Source organism: Mesoplodon bidens (assembly GCF_964165515.1).
Source record: "Mesoplodon bidens genome assembly, contig: HAP1_SCAFFOLD_620, whole genome shotgun sequence".
In the NCBI taxonomy this organism is placed as follows: Eukaryota; Metazoa; Chordata; class Mammalia; order Artiodactyla; family Ziphiidae; genus Mesoplodon; species Mesoplodon bidens.
Window position 1 is genome coordinate 76,358 of NW_027671397.1, and position 27,266 is coordinate 103,623.

General features: G+C 48.5%; 1 pseudogene across 1 annotated transcript; it reads left to right on the forward strand.

The window, feature by feature from the left end:
• Nucleotides 1-482: 482 nt before the first annotated feature.
• On the forward strand, nucleotides 483-26,618 carry LOC308611447 (zinc finger protein 541-like; annotated as a pseudogene). The gene is made up of 16 exons: nucleotides 483-543; nucleotides 5,110-5,353; nucleotides 6,969-8,870; nucleotides 10,608-10,666; nucleotides 10,878-11,037; nucleotides 11,195-11,362; nucleotides 12,254-12,578; nucleotides 18,856-18,919; nucleotides 19,513-19,655; nucleotides 20,061-20,164; nucleotides 21,403-21,478; nucleotides 22,037-22,125; nucleotides 25,657-25,797; nucleotides 25,982-26,163; nucleotides 26,281-26,481; nucleotides 26,603-26,618. The product of its transcript is annotated as a zinc finger protein 541-like (transcript).
• The last annotated feature ends 648 nt before the right edge of the window (nucleotides 26,619-27,266 follow it).

A 27,266-nucleotide genomic window follows, 5' to 3' on the forward strand; every position in this document is an offset into this window, starting at 1 on the left:
CCAGTGGCTCCACGGTGAAGTCAAGGCCTGCCAGCAGTGGCCAGCGTCTGCAAGTCGGCTGCAGCAGCAGCAGCAGCAAGAATCCCCTCTTGTACGCGGAGCACCCAAACCTTCGGAGGGTGCAGGGCAGAGAGCAGCTCCCTCCCTTCCTTGTTCCCCTTTTTAAAAGTGAGGAAAGCTTGTAGCAGCGCCCAACAGAACGCCCCTCACGTGTTCTCGGCCAGAACTGTAGCCCGTGCTCTTTCTAAACTGATCCGTGGCAGTGGAAAGGGAAGTGGCCACCGTTATCCCGGACCCTCAAGATTTCTCTCCAGGACAAAAGCATAAGTTGTGTTCCCCCCAGTTCCAGGAGTGGGGAGAACCAGTGTGCTCCCTCAAATTTGTTGTAACCCGATCCAAACTGGAATCCCATTTGCCAGGAAAAGAAGAGGAAGCAGAAATGGCCACTGGGGAGTCAGACCTTGTGTCCACCACAAAGTGACATGAGGAAAGTACAGCAGGGGGCCAAGTCCGAGGGAGTGACGGAGTGGCAGACGCTGGCAGGTGGATGGCGCGGGGGTGGGAAGCCACACTGAGGAGGCTGCTGAGGCTGAGACCCACTTCCAGGCCCCGGTGAAGCAAAGCACAGACTCTGCCATGGGAACCAGGGGAGGCTGTGCAAAGCTCTAGCTGCTGTGTGGGGGCCGTGGGCGGCAAGACGGGAATCCTGGAGAGTAGCTGGAAGGCTCTCAGCGGAGATGGTGGCCTGGGCTGGAGTAGCAGTGAAGAGGCCAGAAGCGCAAGGATTAGGGATCACGTTAGAAGTAGATTCAGACTTGCTGATGGGTCACACGTCACAGGGAGAGCTGGTAAGGAAAAGGACAGATGGAGGGTGGCAGGGCAGGTTGGGGTTTGAGCAACTGAGTAGATGCTATTAACTGAGATGAGGAAGAGGGACACCTCAGAGGATTGATGGCTTAAAGGCGTGATTGTGTCTGTAACTGTGTGCTGCCTTCGGAGGGACTGGCTAGGGGAGCAGGGCAAACGGTGGTGTCAGGAGGCTTCACAGAAGGGCCAGGTTTCAGCTCAGTCCATCTGAAAAGACGGGGAGGGAGGAGGAGCAGAGGAGGAAGTTGAGTTGGAGGCGGTGCGGTCACTGTGGTTGGGGAAAGGACTCTGGCATCAGATGAACCAGAATTTACAGCCTGGCTCTTCTTCCTTCTTTGCCACCTTGAGCAAGTCATTTTCCCTGTTTGAGTCTCAGTTTTCTCATTCTGTAACTGGGATGGAAAATGCCTACCCCCATGTATCTGGTTTGTTTGTTTGTTTTGAATACCCTTTAACTTTTTGTTGTTGTTTTTTTGCTGTGTTGGGTCTTGGTTTCTGTGCGAGGGCTTTCTCTAGTTGCGGCGAGCGGGGGCCACTCTTCATCGCGGTGCGCGGGCCTCTCACCGTCACGGCCTCTCGTTGCGGAGCACAAGCTCCAGACACGCAGGGTCAGTAGTTGTGGCTCACGCGCCCAGTTGGTCCGTGGCATGTGGGATCTTCCAAGACCAGGGCTCGAACCCATGTCCCCTGCATTGGCAGGCAGATTCTCAACCACTGCGCCACCAGGGAAGCCTTGATGAGAAAAACGTAAATCGCATATTGGCAGGTGCCCCGTATGACCTGAGCACTCATGCTGTTGCTGTCACCGTGTGGGTCCCACCCTCCATAACAAGTGAAGCCTGATGACACCGGAAATGAAAGTCTCTGGCTTCATGGTCGGGTGGTATATTCGTTATCTATTGCTGTGTAAGAAATTAAGCTGAAACTTAACCGCTTTAAACTATTGGAAGCTTTTACAATAGTGCTGCTTAGAGGGGCAGGGAACCCAAACTGTTTGTGGTTATCCAAACTCACCCCCATCTTATCTGCTGTCAGAATACAGTGGCAAGCACAAGTGTGTGGTCCAGAAGAATTTCTGAATGTAAGAAGAGAGTTGGGCAAAGGTTTCTTATGAATGACCTCCCCCCAGCCAAACTCCACCCCCAGAAAACAGTGTTTTCTCAACCCCAAATTATCTGCATTGTAATCATCTAGGGGTCCTGTGAAAAATGCAAATTCCTGTACCCCACCACAGACTTTCCTAATCTGAATCATTGCAGGTAGGGCCCTGGAACTTAAATTTTTTAAAGAAACTTTCTTAGAAGACTAGTTTTTAGATATGCATAAAAATTGGGAAGATGGTATAGAGAATTTCCATATACCCCACACTCAGTTTCCCCTATTCTTATCTTACATGAGTATGGTACGTTTGTTACCATTAATGAACCAATATTGCTATATTATTATTAACTAAAGTCCATGCTTCATTCAGATTTCATTAGTTTTTACCTCATGTCCCTCTTCTGTGCCAGGATCCTCCCAGGACGCCACATCACATTTAGTTGTCACATCTCCTTAGGCTCCTCATGGCTGTGACAGTTTCCCAGACTTTCCTTGTTTTTGATGACAGTCATGAGAAGCCGTGGTCAGGTATTTTGGAGAATGTGCCTCAGCTGGGGTTTGTCTTACGTTTCTTATGATCCGAGGGGGAGGAAGACCACAGAAGTGAAGTGCCACTGTCCTCACATGGTATTCAGGGTGCACGGTGTCAGTGTGACTTGTCACTGTTGACGTGAACCTCCACCACCTGGCTGACAATGTTTGTCATGTTTCTACGCTGTAAACTTAGTCCCCGCCCCCAATACTGTCATCTGTGGAAGGAAGTCACTGTGCACAGTTCATGCGTAAGGTGTGAAGAGTCATGCTTCAACTTCTTGAGGGCAGAATAGCCACACAAATTATTTGGAATCATGCACGGCCATTTACTTATTTGTTCAGTCATTCATTTATATCAGCATGGGCTCACGGAGAGTTTATAGACTGGGTTATTATCCAGTGCTACTTTGTTACTCAAGTTGTTCCAGCTTTGACTATTGGGAGCTCTTTCAGTTGGCTCCTGTGTCTCTTTGACATACCCCATTTGTGTGTGTGTGTGTGTGTGTGTGTGTGTGTGTGTGTGTGTGTGTGTGTGTGTGTGTGTGTGTGTGTGTGTGTGTGTGTGTGTGTGTGTGTGTGTGTGTGTGTGTGTGTGTGTGTGTGTGTGAGAGAGAGAGAGAGAGAGAGAGAGAGAGAGAGAGAGAGAGAGAGACAACGAGATGGAGGCTGAGAGACTTCTGTTCTGGAACTACAAGATACTCTAAGGACATCCTGTATAATTTCCTGCCCAGTCTTCGAACCAGCCCTTTATCCAAGGAGCCCTGGTTACTTTTATTGGAGAACAGTATTAAAAACTAAGATCTGGGCACTAGGTGTGTTTGAACCTGAATGTTTAACACAGTCTCACCAGCTATTTCTTAATGAAACCAGAGTTAGAGAATCTCTGCTCTCAGTTTTGACTGCCGTCACTCAAGTATCAGCATACCTCAGAGGTACTGCAGGTCCGGTTGCAGACCACCACCATAAGGCCAATCATAGGAGTTTTGTTTGTTTCTTTCCCAGTGCCCATAAGTTATGTTTACACTATACTATAGTCTATTCAGTGTGGAGTAGCATTTTGTGTTAAAAAAAAAAAAAGTGGGGCTTCCCTGTTGGCAAAGTAGTTGCGAGTCTGCCTGCCGATGCAGGGGACACGGGTTCGTGCCCCGGTCCGGGAATATCCCACATGCCGCGAAGAGGCTGGGCCCGTGAGCCATGGCCGCTGAGCCTGCGCGTCCGGAGCCTGTGCTCCGCAACGGGAGAGGCCACAACAGTGAGAGGCCCGCGTACCACACACACACACACACAAAAGTACATATGTTAATTTAAGAATACTTTATTGCAGACTTCCCTGGTGGCGCAGTGATTAAGAATCCACCTGCCAGTGAAGGGGACACAGGTTCGAGCCCTGGTCCAGGAAGCTCCCACATGCCGCAGAGCAACTAAGCTCATGCGCCACAACTACTGAGCCTGCGCTCTAGAGCCTGCAAGCCACAAGTACTGAGCCCGCGTGCCACAACTACGGAAGCCCGTGAGCCTAGAGCCCATGCTCCGCAATAAGAGAAGCCACTGCAATGAGAAGCCCACACACCGCAACAAAGAGTAGCCCCCACTCGCCACAACTAGAGAAAGCTCGCGCAGCAATGAAGACCCAATGCAGCCAAAAATAAATAAATAAATAAAAGAAAGAAGAGAAAGAAGTCTTCAAGTATTTGGAAACTAAAGAACACTCTTCTAAAATAACTCATGGGTCAAAGAGAAAAAATCAAAAATGAAATTATAAAAAAAAACTACTCATTTACCCAAGGAGTAGAGAAACATGGAAAATTCAGGTATATAGGAAAAGGAAAATTAAGTTGATCCATGATGCTACCAATCAATCCCATTCTGTTTGTTTCTATTCAAATTTATTTTTCCCTTTCAAAGACTAGATCATTCCGTTTTTCAACAATCCTCTTGTTAGTGGCACAGCACTTAGTGGTACAGCATGAACATCCTTTCACGTCAATGGATATTTTCCTACAGTTGTATCTTAAATGCCTGCGCCATAGACCATTGAGACCAGAATGCAGTCACCCACCTGCCCTCGTGTCAGTTATTAGGTGGTTTCTCACATTTCACCAGGAAAAATAATGCTGCAGTTAACTCGCTTGCAGTTCACTGCAAGATCTCCGTTAATTTGTACAGATCTGCCTTAATTTCCTTAATTAAAAAACCAGAGTGGAATTGGCTGGGAGAAACGACTTAAACTTTTCTAAGATTTTGCATTGTGCATTTCTGGATTGCACTTGCAAGTGTGCTGTTGATGTTACCGTCATGAAGTCCTGCCTGTCCAGTCACTGTGTCCTGGAAGCACTCAGACTGTTGCTGTCCCCTCCCTTACCCCCCGCAAGTGTGGCTTGAAGATTGGGTGCCGCCCTGGAGGGGTGGCCTGACCAGGGTCCCTTCTCCCCCTCACCTGGTGCTAAGCCTGGTCTTCTCTGCGAGTGAAGCTGCTGAAGTTGGGGTTCTCGGCCAACTCCCTGAGTTGGTCTCAGCTGCTGAAGTTGGTCCGAGGGTGGTAGAGTGCTTGCGCCCGGGCTCCAATGTCCCCGGATGTCATAACCTGTGCTTTCTCCCTCTGTCTAGACCTGGGGCTAGGCGTGCTCAAGGTGCCCAAAGAGGCTAACGAAGGAGGCAGGGCCACGTCTGGGAGCACAAGGAAAGGAAAGCGGCAGCACAGGTCCCCTCAGAACCCACTCCTGGACTGCAGCCTCTGCGGGAAGGTGTTCAGCAGCGCCAGTTCTCTCAGCAAGCACTACCTGACGCACAGCCAGGAGAGGAGACACGTGTGCAAAATCTGCAGGAAGGCCTTTAAGCGTCAGGACCACCTGTATGTAGGAGTCTGGTCGGGATGTCTGTTCAGGGGGCTGCTGGGGGCTGGGCGTGTTCCCGGTTCTTTTGCATCCCCTCCCATCCACCTGCACCGCCCCCCACCGTCGGGTGTCCCAGGTGTGTGCGACCTGTTCTCCTCCCACGGCCAGTGTTTGGGGTGGGGGGCAGGGCCTACACTGCCCCGGACAGCCCGCCCTCCCCAGCCTCCAGACTCACTCCAGTGAGGAGAGCGCCGCTGCGATTTGCAGACAGGACCCATTTGCTTTAAAGACACACTCCTGAGGCAATTTTGTCATGGAGGGAGTTGGGCTAACTGTGTAGAGAAAGTTTCAGAGTCCCTGGTAGGTGTCTGAGCAGAACAGATATGCACTCCATGAGGAATATATGTTGGGATAACACCAGGGCGTGAGGGGTTCTGAAATGCCTGTTTCTAAAACATGGCAATGGAGTGTTCACTCTGTTTTTTCCCTTTTTAATTCCCCCTTTTATTAACTCGAGTTTTTTTTAAAACTTGACTTTAAAAAGCAAGCTCAGTGTAAGAGCAGCAGAATCCCGTTTGTTCTTCATGTCTTAGAAATGATAAGCTTTTCTTGCTGCCGAGGGAGGAGAGACAGACTTTCAAACTGAGAGACTCGTAAGTGGGAGAGGACGATCCCTTGCATGTTTACAGCTCGCCCAGCCTTTACTGAGGCTTCGATGAATCCCACTTTCATTGTATCCTCTCCCCTCTCGCCATTAAGGATGGGAAATGATTTACTCCTGTCACAAGCTGGTAAGAGTTAGGGCTAGAAAGTGGGTCTCCAGATGCCCTCTCTGCTGCTTCCCTCAGATGGAGGCCAAGGGTCCACGTATGGGAAAGGGTTTCATTATTTACTGGGTCCCATTGATTAGAACCATCCGGAGTAGGATTGTTGGGTACCCAGAGGGTGATTTACCCATTTGTTTATATTTATAATATATTAATGCAGGTATAAGTATGATGTAAATATAATACATACTTGTATTCGTTTATATTTGCAGAAATTATAGGCAAATTTGGCTTTTTCTTGTTGTTGCTGTGGGGCTCCCAGGTAGCTGTCTGGAGGACTCCTGTGGGAAGGCAAAGACTCCTTTGTTCGTGGAAGGATCATCCCCAAGTTAGCATTTCCTCAGGTGCGTTCTCAGAACTCTGGTTCTCTGGTTCTCGGGGATGCTAAACGGGTCTATTTAAAAAAAGGGTTTTGTGGGCAAATAAGTTTGAGAGACATGGAAAGTTCAACAGATCTCTCTTTATCTGCTCTGTGGCTTTTCAGTTTGCTCCTAGGAACCTCCAAGAAGTAAAGAGTGTTTTTCCCAAACTTATTTGCCAGCTGAGCCCAAGTCCTCAGGGAGCAACTTTGGAGACTGGTGTTCCTTAGGAACCCACTTTGGGGAACTCTGACTTGGCTCCCGCTGATTTTTTAAATCTCAGATTAGGGGTTTGCTTAGGGGTGAGGGCAAGAGCTCCCCCTTCCAGAGGGCTTTGGCCCTAGCAGGGGTCTTTCCTCATAGGGTCTGAGCACAGTTTCTGAGTTGCGATGCTACTGCCCCCTGCGGACACACCTGGGTTCCTGCAGTGGGTGACCCACGCCAAGACACCCACTAACTTTCTCCTCATGTGATTCCAGGACCGGGCACACGCTCACCCACCAGAAGTCCAAGCCCTTTGTGTGCATTGAGCAGGGCTGCAGCCAGAGCTACTGCGACTACCGCTCCGTGCGCCGGCACTATGAGGTCCAGCACGGCCTGTGCATCCTCAAGTAGGCCCCCCCGGAGGAGGAGCCCTGCGGGAACTCACCCCACGCGCACGAGTTTGCCAACCAGCCCGCACCCGCGAGCCTGTGGTCCCTGGTGCCCCCGGAAGCCCCATCCCCCAGCTCCCTCTTGCCCAACCGAGACCTCCTGCGCTGTATCATGAACAGCATCGTCTGCCAGAAGATCCCTTCTCCCAGGCCAGCCCCGGGAGGGCCTTCAGACAGCGGCGAAGGGAGGATCACGGCCTGTTCCTCCCTGCCCTCGTCAGGGTCCTCCTTCTGGGGCCCAGCCGGCACCCCGGCGGCCCCAGGAGCCCTGGGCACTGAGGTTCCCGAGGAGCCCTGGCCCCCATGGAAGGAGCCTGCCACGGACGTGTTCACGGCTGTCCACTCGCATGCAGCGGAGAACAGCGGCCCCTACCCAGCCGAGCCGGAGCTGCCGCTGCTCCAGCCCCCATCATCCCTGGAGGGCTGGCCCGAGGGCGCTCCCCTGCCCGCCTGCCTGCCTCTGTTCCGTGGCCTGACTGTCCCCGCCAGTTCCCAGCCATGAGACCACAGTTTCCAGTGGCTCCGAAACCTGTCGGGCTGCCCTAAGAGCTAAGGAAACAGTATGTTTGTCGTCCACAAGCCCTCTGCAGTGCCGTCCCAGGAGGGCTCCGGGCCTGCCCCGGGCTCAGCAGCGACTCCCCTGCGGGGGAGCCCTCACCCAGCCGGGGCACCGGTGTGGAGGACACGCCGCCTTTCCCTCCCACGCTCCTGAAGGCACCGGGGGAAGCCTCGGGTGACCCCAGATATGCCAGCACCAGCCGGGAAGAGGACTCCTGGGCTTCCAAGAAGAGCAAGTTCGACTGCGACTCCTTCTCGTGGCAGAACCCTGGTGAGCCTGGACCCCAGAACGGCCCAGAGTCCAGCGGCCTCCCGTCGGATGCCCCGCCGCTCTTCCGGCAGCTGTTCCTGAGGTCTCAGGAGTCTCTGGTGAGCCACGAGCAGATGCAGGGGTTCCAGATGATGACCAAGTCCCAGCGGATCTTCTCCCACACCCAGGTGGCTGCCGCCTCCTCCCAGCTTCCCACACCCGACGGCAAGCAAGTTGCCCTGAAGTCACTGCAGGGGCCGTGGCCCCAGCAGCCCCCACCTATGGCGCCCACTGTTGACTCTCTGCATGCTGGCCCCATGAACCCTGAGCCAGAGGGATCCCTAGCCCGCAGGAGAAAATCCACACCCTCTTTCCCCACAGAGGCCTCCCCCAGCAGCGTGAGGCAGGACACAAAGGGAAGACCAAAAGTGGCTGCTGCTCCACCTGCCCTCACAGCGTCGTCCCTGGACCCTCCTGGGAAGCCAGACATCTCCTCTCTGGCCAAGCAGTTGAGATCCTCGAAAGGGACCTTGGGCCTGGGGGACATCTCCCCCGGGAGCCTGCGTCAGACCCAGTTAGGAGGGGAGGAGCCATCCAGAGCCCACCTCCCAGGGAAGCAGGCCCAGGCTGAGAATGGCACGGCTTCCGGGGCCACAAAAGGTGGAGAGGGCCCGGCCTGCTCCTGGGGCGGAGGCTACAGGCTCTTCTCTGGCAACTCCAGGGCCCAGCGCTTTCCAGGCTTCCGGAAGGAGAAAGTGAAAATGGATATGTGCTGTGCGGCTTCTCCAAGCCAGGTAGCCGTGGCCTCCTTCTCGTCGTTGGCCGGGCCTCCAGCGGATCCCCCCTGGGACTCCAAGTCCAGGCTGATGATACTCAACAGGATCCAGGTACCAGGGCCCTCTCACGGGACCTGACCATGCGGGAGGCAGAGTCTCGTCCTTACCTGTGTCCGTGTTTCTGACTTGTCCAGGCACTGTATTTAACCTCAGCAAATCCTCAGATGCAGTTTGTTTACAGAGGGGGGAATGAAGGTCCAGAGAAGTGATGGTTCCTCCCATCACCCTCCGCCCTGCAACACACACACACAAAACAGAACAGGGCTTTAGAGTTGTCAGAGACACTTTGCATCATGTTTCTTCACTAAACTTTTGCTATTTGCTTTCTTTCTGCCTTTCGCTTCCTTTTGGATTTGCCTCCTTCACTTCTTCAGAGCATGTAAAGGCAGAGCTCCTTTGCCCTTGATATTTGTACGTGAAATGCTGTGTCTATTCTGGTTGTGAATCACAGGTCCACAAGTCCGACTTGGCCCCTACTGCAGGCCTGGCACTGGTCCGCCCTTTTGGAGCAGCTTGGGTCCTCCCACATCGTGCCCATGAGGTCCTGGGTGCAGAGAGCTTGGCCACGTCTCTTCGTGATGTTCCGAGGTCCAGCATCCTTCCTGTCACACCACAGCTACCTCCCCCTCTTTTTTTTTTCACAGCTTTAATATTCACGTGCCATCTAATTCGCCATCTTGAAGTGCACCATCCAGTAGTTTTTAGTTTGTTTACGAGGTCGTGCACGCATCGCCACTCTTTGCCAAAACACTTTCATCACCGCAAAAAGACACCCCACACCGTTGGTTGTCACCCGCAATCTCTCCATCCCTCCCAGCCCCTGGCAACCATGCATCTCCCTTCTGTCTCCATGGATTTGCCTATTCTGGACACTTCATGTGATTGGAATCCTAACGCTGCGTGGCCTTTTGTGTCTTTTGCTTCTTTCACTTAACCTGATGTTCTCAGAGTTCCTCTGTGCTGTAGCACGGGTCAGAACTTCACTCCTTTTTATCGCTGGTAACTTGTCCATTGTATGGATACACCATATTTTATTTATCCATTCATCAGCTGATAGATATTTGGGTTGTTTACCCTTCTTGGCCATTGTGATAACGGTGCTATGAACATTTGCGTACAGATTATTGTTTAGACATATGTTTTCATTTCTCTTGGGAAATACCTTGGAGGGGAATTGCTGGGCTCTAGGGTAATTCTATTGGAGGAAGTGCCAGACTTTTCCAAAACGCTGTGCTGTTTTATATCCCTACCCAGAGTGTATGAGGCCTCCAGTTTCTCTGCATCCTCACCAACGCTTGTTATTGTCCAGTTGGTTCACCTTAGTGGGTGGGAAATGGTAATCTCATTATAGTTTAATTTGCATTTCCCCGATGGCTAATAATCCTGAGCATCTTTTAATGGCCACTTGTATATCCTCTTTGGGTAAGTGTCTATTCAGACCCTTTGCCCATTTTTAAATTGGGTTGTGATTTTACTTTTGAGCTGTGAGAGTTCATTATGTATCACAGATACATAAATCTACATAGTCCCTTATCAGATACATGATTTGCAACTTTTTTCTCTTATTCTGTCTTTTCACTTCTTGATGATGTCCTTTGAAGCACAGAAGTTGTAAGTTTTGATGAAGTCCAATACATCTGTCTTTTGTTTGGTTATGGAGTCATCCAAGAAACCACTGCTTACTCCAGGGTCACCAAGAATTATACCTGTGTTTTCTTCCAAGACTTAGAGTTTTCACTCTTGCATCTCATTTCTGATATGTTGGCTCAGATGTATTTTCGTCTTCAGGGTGGAAATATCTACCGGCTCCCCGACCCGATGAAGGAGGAGAACATGGCCGGTGGCTGGTAAGTTCAGAAGCCCCCCGGGAGTCCTCTGGTGGCTTTGATGTGCTGGCCCTGGGTGAGCGAGCTCTGGATGCTTCACTCCTGAAGCGGCGAGCACCAGGCCACGGAGAATCGGGGGCATCATGTCCATTTCTTTAGGGTTCGTCCAAAGCTGTCTGTCAGAGGATCAGTGTTTGGGGACGGAGTCCCATTCTCCCTTTCTTCCCCACAGTAACCAGCACAATGGTGGTCCCACAGACTGGGCAGAGCCAAGGAGCACTTACGTCTGCAAGAATTGCAGCCAGATGTTTTATACAGAGAGAGGGCTGAGCAGCCACATGTGTTTTCACAGCGACCAGTGGCCGTCACCTCAAGGGAAGCAGGAGCCGCAGGTGAAGGGGCTCGAAGCTGCCATTCATCTCAGGATGGAGCCGTCCTCCTGCGGGGAGCCTGGCTGGGGGCCGGGAGTCAGGGCTGTGCTGCTCTGGAGGGGCCCCTTGCTCCCTACCTACTGTGTCTCTTAAAGGGCTGGCTCTGCTCTGTGTGTAGGTGTGTGGCATGGAGTTTTGCAAGCCACCAAGACAGGTGCTGAGGCCAGAGGGGGACAGGCAGAGTTCCCCGGGAGGCAGGAAGTCCTTGGACAACATGACCGCAGCCCCTTTGGTGGTCCCAGTGTCGGTGCCAGTGGCTCCAGCGAACCATCCCCCGGGGAGCAAGGTGGGTGCACTTCCTTCCAGCTGCTTTCCAGCTTCCAGTGGGAGCTGTGAGAAAAGCCCCCAAATCCTGACTCCAGAAGAGCTTGATTTGCATGTTCCTTCATCCCTTCAACCTCCAGTGAACTTCCTTTGTGTCTGGCCCTGTGCTGGGCAGGGCTGGGGACACTGCAGCGACCACAACAGGCCTGCCCCCGTCTCCTGGGGCTCCCAGCCCAGCGGAGTAGATAGACCCATCCCCGGACACTGAGGACCCAGAACGGGCCGGGCTGGGAGAGTGAGCTGTGGGAGCCCCGAGGGCACGAGAGACCCTGCCTGAGGAAGGGGGCGTTGCAGCTGAGAGCTGGAGGATGAGGAGGGGTAAGATGGGCAGAGAGGAGGGGAGATTGTGTGGAGGTAAGAGAGAGTGTAGCAAGGTCAAGGCGTCGTCTCTTCAGCCTGTGCCGGAAGACCCCACCTGGAGAAGTCCATGCTGGACTCGGGTACGGGGTGCACGGAGCCCACTGTTTGTCTCCCAGGAGCTGCTGTCATTTTGAGGGCAACAGGTTTTCCTTTTGTCATGCTGTTGCATCTGTCTGGCCCCCACACTTTAAGTGCCAGTCACTTTAACAACGGACATGAGTTTCCAAAATGGTCTGAGTGAGGGCCCTCCTTGGGGGGTGTGGGTGCCTGAGAAGGCCCCAGCGTCACATGTCGCCCGGCTTAGGGTCTGGAGTCTGGCTCAGGCGTGGTGGCCCTGCCCGGCTTCCTGCGCTGAGGACTCTGGGCACGGCCATGCTGGGTGTGCATCTGGCTGGTCAGTACCCTTTCCCACTCTCAGGCCATCTTGAGGTCTGAGGTTTGGGGCCGGTGGCCTCAGGTGACCCCCGTGGTTCTGAAGTCTCTTCTTCTCCAGGGTCAGGAGAAGGACGGGGAAGAGAGAGACATCAAGGAGAGCAGCCAACACAGGAAGCGGAAGAAGCTCCTCCGGCCCAAGGCACTGCTCATCCCTCCTCCGCCCTCCATGTCTGGGGAGCCGGGCCCGGGGGGATGCCGCCAGAGCTGCCTGCGCTCGCCCGTGTTCCTGATGGACCACCTCCTGAAGGGACTGTCCCAGTGACCTCCCTACACACCGCCCCCGATGCTCAGCCCCATCCGGGAGGGCTCTGGGCTGTATTTCAACACTCTCTGTTCCACATCTGCCCGGGCCCGTCCCGACAGGCTCATCAGCGCCATGCTTGGTGAGTGAGCTTGATCAGCCCATGATGGGCCTGCGGGGGGCCAGACCCCCGCCCCCTGTAGAATTTGGTCCAGCCACTCTCTCTGGCCTACGCCTGGGTCTGCTCCGGGGGTCCCGTTGCTGTTCAGAACTATCCCAGGACCATCTGGGACCAGCAGCCTTCTAGGTGCTTATAACTTTGTAGCCAGAAAGAAAATAGACGCCATTTAGCCTAACCACCCTTCTGCCTGCCCTTTCGAGTAATTGTTTAAACAGCTTTATTGAGGTATAATTCACATGCCATATGAATCACCCATTTAAAGTGTACAGTGATTTTTTAGTGTATTCTTAGGATTGTACACCCATCCCACAATCTAATTCTAGAGCATTTTCATCACCCCAGAAGATTATATCCACGAGCGGTGACACACAGGCCCTGTAGCCCCCAAGTCCTCAGCCCTGGGCAACCACCAGTCTACCAACCTACTTTTTCTATGGGCCTCCCTATTCTGGACATTTCATGTAATTGGAATCATAAATTACGGGACATTCTGTGTCTAGTTTGTTCACTTAGAATAATGTTGTCAAGGTTCATGTTGTAGTATGCATCAGTGCTTCACTTCTTTTTATGGATGAATGATATTGAATTCTCTGGATAGACAACATTTTATTTATCCACTCATTAGTTGACGAGCATTTGGGTTGTTTGTGTCCTTTGGCTATTGCAAACAGAGCCGTTAAGAACATTTATGTGTAAGTTTTTGTTGGACATAAGTCCTCATTTCTCTTGGGTATATAACTCAGAGTGGAATTGCTGGGTCAAAGGGTAACTATATCTAACCATTTAAGGAACTGCCAGACTGCTTTCCAAAATGGCTGGGTCATATTAAATTTCCACCAGCATTGTATGAAAGTTCCAGTTTCTCCACATCCTTGCTAACACTTCTTAGCTGTGTTTTTTATTACACCCATCCTAGTGGGTGTAAAGTGGTAGCTCATTGTGAGGTGTTTGTTTGTTTGTTTGTTTTGCGGTACGTGGGCCTCTCACTGTTTGTGGCCTCACCCGTTGTGGAGCACAGGCTCCGGATACTCAGGCTCAGCAGCCATGGCTCACGGGCCCAGCCGCTCCGCGGCACGCGGGATCCTCCCGGACCGGGGCACGAACCTGCGTCCCCTGCATCGGCAGGCGGACTTCCAACCACTGCGCCACCAGGGAAGCCCCCTCATTGTGGTTTTGATTTACATTTCCCTGATGGCTAATGATGTTGAGCATCTTTCCATGTGCTTATTATCCATTTGTATATCTTCTCGGGAGAAATGTCTATTCGGATCCTTTGCCCATTTTTTCAATTGAATTCTTATCCTTTTATTATTGAGTTGTCTCAGTTCCTTATATAGTCTGCATGCAAGCCCCTTATCAGATATATGATTTGCAAATTCTCTCCTGTTTTGTGGGTTGTCTTTTCATTTTATTTGTGATATGGTTTGCAGTACACAAGTTTTTAATTGTGATGAAGTCCAACTTTTTCTTAGGCCTGCGATCAATCTTTAGTTAACTTTTATATACTGTATGAGGTAGGAGTCCAAATTCACTCTTTTGCATGTATGTATCAGTTCTTCTAGCACTAGAAAATACTCTTCTTTTCTCATTGAATTGTCCTCGTACCATGTTTTGTTTTGTTTTGTTTTGCTGTACGTGGGCCTCTCACCGTTGTGGCCTCTCCCGTTGCGGAGCACAGGCTCCGGACGCGCAGGCTCAGTGGCCATGGCTCACGGGCCCAGCCGCTCCGCGGCATGTGGGATCTTCCCAGACCGGGGCACGAACCCATGTCCCCTGCATCGGCAGGCAGACTCTCAACCACTGCGCCACCAGGGAAGCCCTGTCTTGCTACCTTTGTGGAAAGTCAGTAGACCATAAATGATTTGAGATGTTTCTTCTTTTTTAATACAGACATTTTACAGCTATAGATTTCCTTCTGAACATTGCTTTAGCTACATTTTGTAAGTTTTAGTATGTTGTGTTTTTATATTCATTCAGCTAAAGTATTTTCTAATTTATCATTCCACTTCTTGTTTAATACACTGACTATTAATGAGTGTGTTGCTTAATTTTCACAGATTTGTGAATTTTCCAAATTGCTGCCTTTTATTGATTTGTAATCTAATTCTCTTTTGGTCAGAGAACATACTTTGTTTCTTTTTCAATTTAATTTATTTAATTAATTAATTTATTATTTTTTTTGGCTGTGCTGTGCGGTTTGCAGGATCTTAGTTCCCCCACCAGGGGTCGAACCCATGCCCCCTGCAGCGGAAGCGTGGAGTCCTAATGACTGGACCGCCAGGGAATTCCCTTAAATTTATTTTAAAATTTAAAATTTATTGAGGCATGTTATATGGGCTAGAATCCAGTCTGTCTTGAAGAATGTTCCATGTGAATTTGAGAAGAATGTATTCTACTGATGTTTGGTGGAATGCTGTATTTTGTCTGTTTTGTCTAGTTAGTTTCAATTTCCTTGTTGATCTTCTGCCTAGTTGCCCTATCCACTGTTGAAAGTATTGAAATCTCCAACTATTCTTTTTTAATGGTTTATTTCATCCTTCAGTTCTGTCGTTTGTTGCTTGGTGTATTTTGGGGTTCTGTTTTTAGGTGTGTATATGTTTGTAATTGTCACATCTTCCTCACGGCTTGACCTTTTACCATTAGGATGTGATTGTGACATCATTTGTCATTATTACAATAATTTTATCATTATCTCTAGTAATATTTTTGGTTTTAAAGTCTAATGTGCCTGACATTAGTATAGCCATTCCATTCTCTTTTTTGGTTGTTGTTTGCTTGGTATATATATATTTTTTCTCTTCTTTTACTTTCAGCCTATTTGTGTCTTTGAAAATAAAGCATGTTACCTCTAGACACCATTAGTTGGATCATGTGTTTTTTATCCAGTCTTACAAACTCTGCCTTTTGATTGGTTTGTTTAATCCCTTCTTGTTTAATGTTAGATTGATATGGTTGGATTTACATCTGCCATTTTGCTTTCTATTTTCTATATATTACATGTCTTTTTCTCCCTCTGTTCCTCCTTTCCTGCTTTCTTTTGTATTAAGTGAGTACTTTCTAGTGTGGCATTTTAATTCTGTTAATTTTTCACTTTTTCTTAGTCATTTCTTAGTGGTTGCTCTAGGACTTAAAATATATGTCTTATCAGAATCTGTTAGGATGTGTAATAACTCATTAACAGTGAAATATAGAAACACTGCTCCTATCTAGCTCTCTTCCTTCTAACTCTTTTGCGATTACATGTGAGAGACCCAGTAATACCTTACTGGTCATGTTTCTTGCTTTATATACTTTTATTTCGTGTAAAAACACTGAGAGAATAAAGGAAAGCAAGCATGATTTATAGAGGTTGTTATATTAACCTTCTTCTTTACCATTTCTGATCTCTTCATTTATTCTTGTGGATTTGAGTTACTGTCTGAGGTGATACTCCTTTACTCCAATGCAGCTGTGCTCCTTGTGCAGTTACTGTCACATATATTATATTTCTGTATGTTACAGGCCCACAATACATACTGTTTTATGCAGTTATATTTAAGGCCATTAAGAAACGAAAAGAAATATGTAATCATAGTGATTTTTATAGTTACCCATATTTACTAGCGCTTCGCTTTTTTTTTTTTTTTTTTTTTTGGTTTGGATTCAACTCACCATCTGATGTCATTTGCTTTCAATCTGAAGGACTTTCTTTAGTATCTATTTTTATTAGGGATATATAATTCACATACCATACAGTTCATCCCTTTCAAGTATAGAATTCAGTGGTTTTTAGTATATTCACAGAGCTGTGCAACCATCACTACCATCAGTTTTCAGAAATTTTCATCATCCCCAAAAGAAGCCCTGTACTTATTAGCAGTCCCTCCTTTCCATCCTCCCCATCGGCAGCCATGGGTAACGACTAATCTACTTTGTCTCTATCGCTTTGGCTATTCTGCATATTTCATATGGGTGGAATCATACAGTATGTGGTCCTTTAGGAACGCCTTCTTTTAGTTAGCATGATGTTTTTGGGTTTCATCCACGTTGCACTATGTATCAGTACTTTGTTCCTTTTTGCGGGCTGAATAATATTTCACCTTCAATATTTCTTGTAAGACAGGTCTGCCAGCAACAGTTATCCTCAGTTTTTATTTATCTGGGAGTGTCTTTATTTTACCTTCATTTTTGCAAGATAATTTGCTGAATATAAGATACTTGGTTAACACTCTTTTACTTTCAGTAATTTGAATATATTATGCCATTGCCTTGTAACCTACATCGTTTCTCTTAAGAAGTTAGCTGTTAATTTTACTGTAGTGCCCTTGTGTGTAACAAATTGTTTTTCCCTTTTTGCTTTCAAGATCTTATCTTTATTTTTGCTTTCCACATTTTGCCTATGTTATGTCTGGATGTAGAGCTCTTTGTGTTTAATCTTTCTTGGAGTTTGTAGAGTTTGCTGGATATACATATTGTTTTTCATCAACGTTGGGAAATTTTCAGCCATTAATACTTTAAATATTCTGTCCCTTTCTCCCCTCTTACTGGTACTCCCACTACATATATATTGTTGCATTTAATGACATCTCACATTTCTCTGAGGCTCTCTTCAGTTTCCTGCATTTTTTTTCTCTCTCTTCTTCAGATTTCATAGTCTCCATTGTTCTATCTTCAGGTTTGCTGATCATTTCTTCTGCGAGCTCAGATCTACTGTTGAGCCTTATTTTGGTTATTGTACTTTTTTAACCCCTGAATTATTTCCATTTGGTTCTTCTTCTTCTTCTTTTTTTTTTTTTTTTTGTTTTGGCTGCATCGCACAGCATGCAGGATCCTAGTTCCTCGACTAGGTATCAAACCCGTGGCCCCTGCAGTGGAAGCGTGGAATCTTAACCACTGGACCGCCAGTGAAGTCCACATTTGTTTCTTTTTAAAAAATAATTTCCATCTCTTGATGGCATTTTCTCTTTGATGAGAAATTTTTATTTTATCTTACTTTAATTCTTTAAGCATGGGAGCCAGGGGAAGAAGAAGTCCCCATCTCCTTGGCTGCACCTACCTGGGTAGAGCTTCCATTACAAAGAGCTGGGGGCTAGGTGGGTAAGGGAGTGGGCCATGGCTCCAGTGCCACAGACTCTCACTGTTCTTCCCACGATTTAGTAGATTTTCTTGAATGAGTATTTCTTAAAATGCTGTATGCCTTTAGGACAACTTGCAGAGACTTTAGCTTACTGTTCTTCTTTTTTTAATGATTTTTGTCAGTAAATCTGTTGTTTTGCCCAGTTCCTTACTCTACTTTTTCAGAAGTCTTATCCCCCTTCCATGCAATCTTTTTATTTTATTTTATTGTGATGTGAACAGTTAATCTGTGATCTGCCCTTTTAACAAATATTGAAGTGTGCAGTACAGTATTGTTGACTATAGGTACAATGTTCTACAGCAGATTTCTAGAGCTTGATTAATTGAAACTTTATGCCCATTGATTAGTAACCTCCCATTTCCCACTGCCCCAACCCCTGGTAACCCCTATTCCACTCTTTGATTCTATCAATATGAAGTCAACTACTTTAGATATGTTATATAAGTGGAGTCATGCAGTGTTTCTCTTTCTGTGACTGGCTTATGTCACTTAGTATAATGTCCTCAATGGTCATCCATGTTGTTGCATATTGCAGAATTTCCTTTTAAGGCTAAATGGTATTTCATTGTATGTTTATGGCACATTTCCTTTATGTGCTCATCTGTCAGTGGACATTTAGGTTGTTTCCACATCTTGGCTATTATGAATGGTGCTGGAGTGAACATGGGAGTTCAGATATCTTTTTGAGGTCTTGACTGCAGTTCTTTTGGATGAGTACCCAGAAGTGGGTTTGCTGCATGATATGGTAGTTCTACTTTTAATTTTTGAGGAAACTCCATACCCTGCAATCTTTTTTTTTGTCATTTTCAATTTTACATTGGATTAGAGTTGATTTACAATGTGTTAGTTTCAGGTATACAGCAAAGTGATTTTGTTATACATATTCACATATCTGTTCTTTTTTAGATTCTTTTCCCATAGAGGTTATTACAGAGCATTGAGTATAGTTCCCTGTGCTATACAGTAGGTCCTTGTTGATTATCTATTTTATATACAGTAGTGTGTGTATACCATGCAATCTTGAAGAGCCTGCTTTTAGCTGCTCTGGAAAGTCAGGCAAAAAGGGCCTCATGGGTCAGTTGTAGCCAGTCTTCTTGAGGCTCTTCTTTGGGTGTTTTCCAGATCACATGGACGGCTCTTTTGGCATCAGTGTGGTGAAGGACAACAGCAAGATCAGCACTGAACCGTGAGTTGGAACAGACTTAGAACCTGAGGGTCCTTGCAATGTGGGGATGCTTTTACCCTCCTTGCATTCCAGTGTCGGTTTTTCCCAAGGGAGCCTTCATCACGGGAAAGTCAGGTCTAGATCCAGAGCCTCCCTAGGAGAGAAGTGGTGGATTTTTCCAGGCGTTTCCCCAATATTCCTTCTGTCCAGACATACCATAGTTGGATCTCTGGGGACAGAATGCCCAGCACCCTGGGGTTCTAGATAGAATTGATGATGGCACAATGAGATACTCTTTTGTAGCTTGGATGTTACCTTGGATACAGAAGAATGCCAGGTATCAGCACATACCTCCCCTGTCCTAGACCCCAAACGCCTGAAGCCAGAAATCTGGCGATAAAGCAAATTGCAGGAAGGAAGGAAGTATCCCTCAAGAGGTCTCTGGAATACCTGCGCGTGTCTACTGGGCTGATGAGCACTCCCTGTGTCTGAGAGATGGCCAAAAGGTGGGTTCCACAGCCCTGCTGAGCAGGGCTCACCGCACATCTCTCTTGTATTTCCCATCTTGGTCACACACATATGTCTCTATGTCCGTGTGTGTGGCCTCATTTCAGACACATCAACATAGGAAGCCAGTTTCAGGCTGAGATCCCAGAGCTCCAGGACAGATCACTGGCTGGAAGTGACGAGCATGTAGCTACTCTGGTCTGGAAGCCATGGGGAGATGTGATGACCAACCCGAAAACACAGGATAGAGGTGGCTGAGACTTTGGGGCCAGGTTCCCGAGGGCCCTCCTCCATCCCCAAGGGTTTTCTCCTCCCAGTTCTCACCTTGACCAAGAAGCAGTGATCCCCAGGCGGGGGTGGGGTGGGCAGAGCTGGCCTTCAGCGCAGGACTGCTTTGCTGTGCTGCAGTCCCTTGGCCCACCTCTCCTCTCACCCAGTAGCTGGGCAGGCCATCCAGAGCGGGTGCCAGGAGCAGGGTTTCTGCCCATCCTCCTTGTCCCTCCCTTCCCTCAGCCTGCTTTTAGCAGAGAGATGAGGGAGATGGTGACAGGAGCCCCCCGCCCCATCTGTGCTGTTGGGGAGGTTTCCTCTCTGGCACTTGCTGACCCTCTGTGTCTCCTCTCCTTCCCGCTGCCGGGCTGCCTGCTGGAAACAGTGACGGAGCTCTTCAACGTGGCCTGCTCCAGCGTGATGCCGGGCGGGGGCACCAACCTGGAGCTCGCTCTGCACTGCCTGCATGAAGCCCAGGGCAACATCCAGGTGCGGTGCAGGCGAGGGGGGGCTCAGAGGAGCTGTGGGAAGCTGCCTGCTCTCTTAGGGCCAGGGGCTCTAGGCGCAAGACACGTGCCTTCTACTTGGGGCTTTGCAGCTCACGAGAACCAAAGGCTGGCCACCCACCCTTCTCCCTGGTCGCTTTGGGACTGGTGGTGTCCTTTTGAACGTAGGGGAAATGCACACATACGGGCTCAAGCAGTTATTTATCTGGGGTGACAGCAGAGCACCAGGGTTCCTCCGGCGTTACCTCATGTCAGCGCGGCACTGGGGAGGCGGTGCCTAGCAGGACCAACTCAGGGCCTGCATTAATCTGGTTTATTTACTGAACATTAACTTTTGGATTAAAAATGGTGTATGAAAACCTCTGATGCAACAGAAATGCCTCTGCCTCCTCCAAGGACCCTCCTCACAATCCTGAAGTTTAGAAAATGAAGAAGTCCAACTGTGTGTAGTGGGAGAGGAAGTCACGTCACCCGAGTTGGAGACCCAAGAGTCAGGGCTACACGGTGCTTTTTCTCAAGCTGAGAGGCAGTGGCTGGCACGTGGTGGGTGCTCAGCAGAGTAATCAGCACACATTTACTGGGTCCTCCTGATACCTGGTGATGTCATGGTATCAGGCTGGGGCCAGCTCAGGGGCCCATTCTTGGTTTAATGCTCTGCTGCCACCATCTTGAAATTCTTAATAGTTTGTGAGCACAGGGCCCCGTGTTTCCATTTTGCGCTGGGTCCTGCAAACTGCATAGCGAGTCCTGACCAGGGTTATGCTGTTGAGCAAGACAAATGCCCTCTCTTTGCAGGGCTTACATTTTAGGAGAGTGAGCACATGAAATACATTTTTTAAAAGTGATAGATAATGGTTAGTGCTATGAGGACCATAACATGGGTTAGGGCGGGGGCAGTGCCACTCCAAATGCTGCTCCCTGAAGAAATAAGGAGCTTGTGCCAGAATAAGTCCACACACTGTTTGGTCATCAAGTAAATCTTGCTATGAAAAAGGTAACGTCAGCTGCACTCAACAGTCCGCTTAGTGCTGTAGGCAATGTGTCCCAAGTGGTTCACAGCTGGTGGCCAGTCCACAGACCGACCACACTTTGAGTCGCCCTGGGGCAGGGGTGGCTTTAGGGAGGGCTGCACATATTTTCTGAATGAATGAAAGAATGAAGGCGGGCCTCTACCTCACCTTCCCTCCCTCAGAGAGTTGCCCACCACCCCTGTCGTTCCAGGTTGCCCTGGAGACCCTCTTACTGAGAGGACCCCAGAAGCCACGGACTCACCCTCTCGCCAACTATCACTACACAGGTAACGAGCGTGGCTGCCCGCGTGGTTTTGGCCTGGCTGAGGCCCCTGCGAGCCAGTCAGTTTCCATGGCAAGCTCTGCACGTGCCTCCCGGAGTTCTCTTGGGGCCTACACCTGCCCTCCCAGAAGGGCCCGTCCTCTCTGGGGGACTCAGTGGGTGCTGTTCTCTAGTTGGATCCAACCTTCCCCTTTCCACTGGTTCCCTCGTGGGCTCTTCCTGGCCAGAAGGGGGGTGCCAGGTTGGGGTGGGCTCAGGTTTCCCAGTTGAGCACTCCAGCGTTGGAGTCAGGCAACCAGGGGCCCACGGCTGCCCTTGGCAAGTCTCTTAACCAGAGGAAGCCTCAAGTTGCTGCACCTGTCAAGCGGGGATGGTAATAGCCCCTACCTGCTAAGGTTTTTGTGAGGATTGTGTGAGATAAAGCAAGTAAGGGGCTTAGCAGAAATCTTGGCATATAATTGGCGCTCGGTGGCCTGAAAAAGGAGGGGAGTCTGCACTTCAGCCGTGGCTGTGGTCCCAGAAGGAGAAACAGCCTTCCTCCTCTTGGCTGTTTCTCCAATAGGTTCGGACATCTGGACCTCCATGGAGAAGAGGCTCTTTAAGAAGGCGTTCTGTGCCTACAAGAAGGACTTCTACTTGATACACAAGATGGTAAGGCGAACATGGCAGGCTGGTGTAGACAAGGCTCCTTCACAGGGCCGAGGCGCTAGAACTGCAGGGCTTGTCAGGGGCGATACTCTGCTCATGCTGTGAACAGTTGACAACTACAATGCCATTGCTTGGAACAACCTGAAATGGTACAGAAATGAATCCTATGTTCAAAGTTTGGCCTCCAGGCCCCTCCCCACAATCCTACTTCTGATTGATAACCTGACAGGTATTTACTGCCCATACGGATTTTACACACCTATATGCACTTTCTCAAAAAAGGATGACATCATATACTTAATATCCTGCTGATTAGTTTGCTCTTTTTTTAACTTGATGTACGCAAAATTGCACATAATCAAAGTGTAAGATTTAATGTTTTTGACATATTTATACACTTGTAAGACCACCACCATGATCAAGATAATGAGAATATCTGTCACCCCCAAAAGTTCCCTCCTGCCCCTTTGCAACCCTTCCTTCCTACCACCCGGGTCCCTAGTCAACTCTTGTCTACTTTCTGTCACTCTAAATGAGTTAGTATTTTCTAGAGGTTTATATAAATGGAATAATCATACAGCATGTGATCTGCTTTGTCTGGCTTCTTACACTCAACCTAATGATTTTGAGATTCATCTATGTTGTCGTGTGTACCCATAGTTCATCCCTTTACTGTTGAGGAGTATACCACTGTGTGGACGGACCACCGTTCATTTAATCATCCACCTGTTGGTGGTTTCCAGTTACTGATGACTACAGATAAAGCTGCTCTGCACATTTACATACAAGTCTTTGTACGGACATGTACTGGTTTTTTTTTTTTTTTTTTTTTTTGCGGACACGGGGTTGGGATTATAAATACCTAGGAGGGGAATGAGGGTAACTTACAGTAGATGTATGTTTAACTTTTTAAGAAACTGCCAAACTGTTTTCCAAAGTGGCTCTACCACTTCCCATTCCCACCAGCTGGTTATGAAAGGTCCAGTTGCTCCACACCCTCGTCGACACTTGGTATGCTAAGTCTCTTTAATTTTAGCCATTCTAATGAGTGTACAGTAGCCTCTGACTCCATTTTCCTAATGACTAATGATGCTGAGCATCTTTGTGTTTTTTTGCTATATGTGCACCTTCTCTGGTGAGCTGTCTGTTCATATCTTTTGCCTCTGTTTTTATTGGAGTGTCTGTGTTTTTATTGAGCTGTAGGAGTTCTTATTTTGTTCTGAACACCAGTCCTTTATCCAGATATATGCTTTGGAAATATTTTCTTCCATTATGCCATTTGTCAGTCTTCTAACAGTGTCTTTTGAAGAAAAGTTTTAAATTTTGCTTAAGCATAACTTACTAGTTTCTCTTTTATAGACTGTGCTTTTCGTGTTGTATCTAAGACATCTTTGCCTAACCCAAAGTCACAAAGATTTTCCCCTGTGTTTTCTTCTGGAGGTTTTATAGTTTTAGGTTTTATTTCTAGATTTATGATCCATTGTAAGTTTATTTTTGTATGGGGTGCGAGGTGAGTTCATTTTTGCATATGGATATTTATTCCAATACCTTTTGTTGGAAAGACCATACTTGCTCCACTCAGTTGCTTTTGTACCTTTGTTAAATATCAGTTGGCCATATATATATGCATCTACTTCTGGACCCTGTATTCTGTTCCATTGATCTGTTTGTCTTTTATTAAGCTATCCCCATACTGTCTTTATTACTGTAGCTTTATTCTAAGTCTTGAAATTAGAAAATGTTAGTCCTTCAACTTTGTTATTCTTTTTCAAAGTTATTTTTTGTATTCTAGATCCTTTTTAATTCCCTATGAATTTTAGAAATAACTTGTCAATTTCAAAATAAAAATTCCTGCTAGGAACTTGATTGGTACTGTTTTTGACTCTATACGTCAACTGGGGAGAGTTGTTACCTTAACAATATTGAGTCTTCTGCCTCTTGAACAGGGTATATCTCTCGATTTCAATCTTTAATTTTTCAGCAATGTTTTGAAGTTTTTAGAGTACAGTTGTTGCATACTTTTTGTCAGATTTATTCCTAAGGGCTTGGTTTTTTTCTGTTTTGTTTTTGGTTTTTTTTTTTGCGGTATGCGGGCCTCTCACCATTGTGGCCTCTCCCGCCGCGGAGCACAGGCTCCGGACGCGCAGGCCCAGCGGCCATGGCTCACGGGCCCCACCGCTCCATGGCACGTGGGATCCCTCCAGGACCATTGCACGAACTCGTGTCCCTTGTATCGGCAGGCGGACTCTCAACCACTGCGCCACCAGGGAAGCCCAGTACTTGTGATTTTTATGATGTTATAGAGTTGTTTTTTATTTCAGTTTCCAATGGTTTGTTGCTAGTATGTATAGAGATAAAATTGATTTTTATATTGATCTTGTGTTCTGAAATGTTGCCAAACTAACTTACTAGTTTTGGTAACTTTTTTGTGGATTCCACTGAATTTTCTACATAGACAGTCATATCATCTGTAAATAAAGACACTTTTATTTCTTCCTTTCCAACCTGGATGCCTTTACTTTTTTTCTTGCCTTTTTGCACTCTAGAACCACCAGTACAGTATTGAGTAGAAGTGGTGAGAGTGGAAATCCTTGTGTTGTTCATGATATTTGAGGGGAAACCACTCCACCGTTAGCTGTAGGGATTTTGTAAGTATCATTGATCAGGTTGAAGAGAAGTTCCTTCTATTCCTATTGTGCTGAGAGTTTCCATCAGGAATGGACATTGGATTGTATCAAATGCTTTTTCTGCACCTATCAAGATGCTCATATGATTTTTCTTTTTTAAGTTTAATATGATGAATTACATTGATTTTCGATTGTTAAACCAACCTCACGTTTCTGGGATGAGCTCCACTTAGTCATGGTATATTGTCCTTTATATATATATATATATATATATACACACAAATATATATATATATACATATATATATTGTTGGATTCTGTTCGTTAAAGTTTTGTTTAAAATTTTTCATCTCTGTTCATGAGGGACATTGGTCTGTAGCCTTCTTTCCTTGTAATATCTTTGTCTGGCTTTGGTGTCAGAGAAATGTTGAACTTATGGACTGAGTTGGGAAGTATTCCTCCCTCTTCAGTTTTTTGGAGGGCTCTGCCTAGCTGTCGCATAAGGCTATGAGGTATCCACCACGTAAGGACACTCTGCTTTAATTAGTCCCTGTCGGTAGACATGTGGCTCCACATGATGTCACAGTGAGCGTCCTCGTGTGTACCTTTGTGTGCGTTTTCCTGGAGAGAAGCCTTCCTGGGCCAGCCTTGTTGCTCAGAGTGTGCAGAGCTTAGATGGTGTTGACTCTGCTGGCTTCTTTCTGAACTCCTTCATCCCCAGGAGGACTTTGTGATTCTCTGTCCGCCGTAGCAGAGGAGCATACCAAGCCGTAGGGGAGAGACGTTTCAGGAGGGCTTTCAAAAAGTGGCGGCTGGCCCCATGGGGAGGGGATTTAGGGCGTCAAGGCCATCCTCACTGCTACTCCTGAGGCACTGTCCTTAGCCGGCTTCTGTCTTCCTCCACTAGGTCCAGACAAAAACAGTAGCCCAGTGTGTCGAGTTCTACTACATGCAGAAGAAAATGATCGAGTTTGACTGCGGCCGAGCCCCAGTGCCGGAAAAGAGGGTCAAGAGAGAGCTGGGTGAAGCAGACAGGACAGAAGCAAAGGTAGAGGGTCTCGTGGTAGGGCTTCAGGAGTTCAGCACGGATCTGGATGCCCGGTGCTCATCCAAGCTGGGTGGCGGTGGGGGGGGTGCACCCCGGGACGTCTGGACGCTCTGGACACCTGCTTCTCCCTTAGAAGGGCGGCGGGGCGGTCAGCACCCTTTCATCACCTCTGCCCCCTGTGCAGGTCACTCGTAGGCCTCGGAGGAAACCCAGCCACCGTCCAACCCCCGAATTACAGAGGACTACTGAGAGTTACAGGAGGGAGTCCATCCCCAACTCCAGCCCAAACACCAGCTCGAAGCGGACCCCTGAGCTGCCGGGCAGCAGGAAGGGCCAGGGCTTCTTTCCCTGCCGGGAGTGTGAGAGGTACCGCCCTTTCCCTGGATGCTCCCAGAACGCCAGCCCTCAGCCCTCTGGGGTGGCCCCCTCAGGGCTACCCGCCTCCCCCTGCTCTGACCCCTGTGTCCTCTGGTGCCTCCTCAGGGTGTTTGGCAAGATCAAGGGTCGGAATGCCCACATGAAGTGGCACCGGCTTCAGGACCACGTGGATCCCACTGTCAGGGCAAGGTGGCCCGTGGAGCCCTTCCAAGTGTAGGAGGAGGAGGGCGAGCTAGGGGCTGGCATCGGCCCTCTGCGTGGGCAGCTAGTTGGGACGGGCACCTCCAGCCCTGTTGCATCTCCTTTGTTAGGTTGTTTTTGTACATTTCTCCTTGTATATATTATTAAATTGGTTTCTAAAGCAGCCGTCTTCTGGCTTCCCTGCCTGTTGATCCAGCGAAGGCTTTTGAGCCCCTGCCGCTCCCAGAAGCCACAGTGACTGAGTCCCTGCCCTGGAGGAGCCTCATACGTTAATGCAGCCAGCATTTATCAAGCACCTGCTGTAGCTGTGCCAGACAATGCCCAGTCCACGTGATGGGGACATAGTGATGGAGGGACAGGCCCCTCCCCTCACAGAGCTTACATTTTAGGAGCGGGAAGGTAGGAGTGATAAAGCAGCAAAAAGGTGAGTTTAGATGTCTATAGTGCGTATGCTTTGGGCCGGAATAACAGAGGAGTCAACATAGGTTTAAGCTCTCAGGACACGTGGTGGTGCCAGTGGCTCCACGGTGAAGTCAAGGCCTGCCAGCAGTGGCCAGCGTCTGCAAGTCGGCTGCAGCAGCAGCAGCAGCAAGAATCCCCTCTTGTACGCGGAGCACCCAAACCTTCGGAGGGTGCAGGGCAGAGAGCAGCTCCCTCCCTTCCTTGTTCCCCTTTTTAAAAGTGAGGAAAGCTTGTAGCAGCGCCCAACAGAACGCCCCTCACGTGTTCTCGGCCAGAACTGTAGCCCGTGCTCTTTCTAAACTGATCCGTGGCAGTGGAAAGGGAAGTGGCCACCGTTATCCCGGACCCTCAAGATTTCTCTCCAGGACAAAAGCATAAGTTGTGTTCCCCCCAGTTCCAGGAGTGGGGAGAACCAGTGTGCTCCCTCA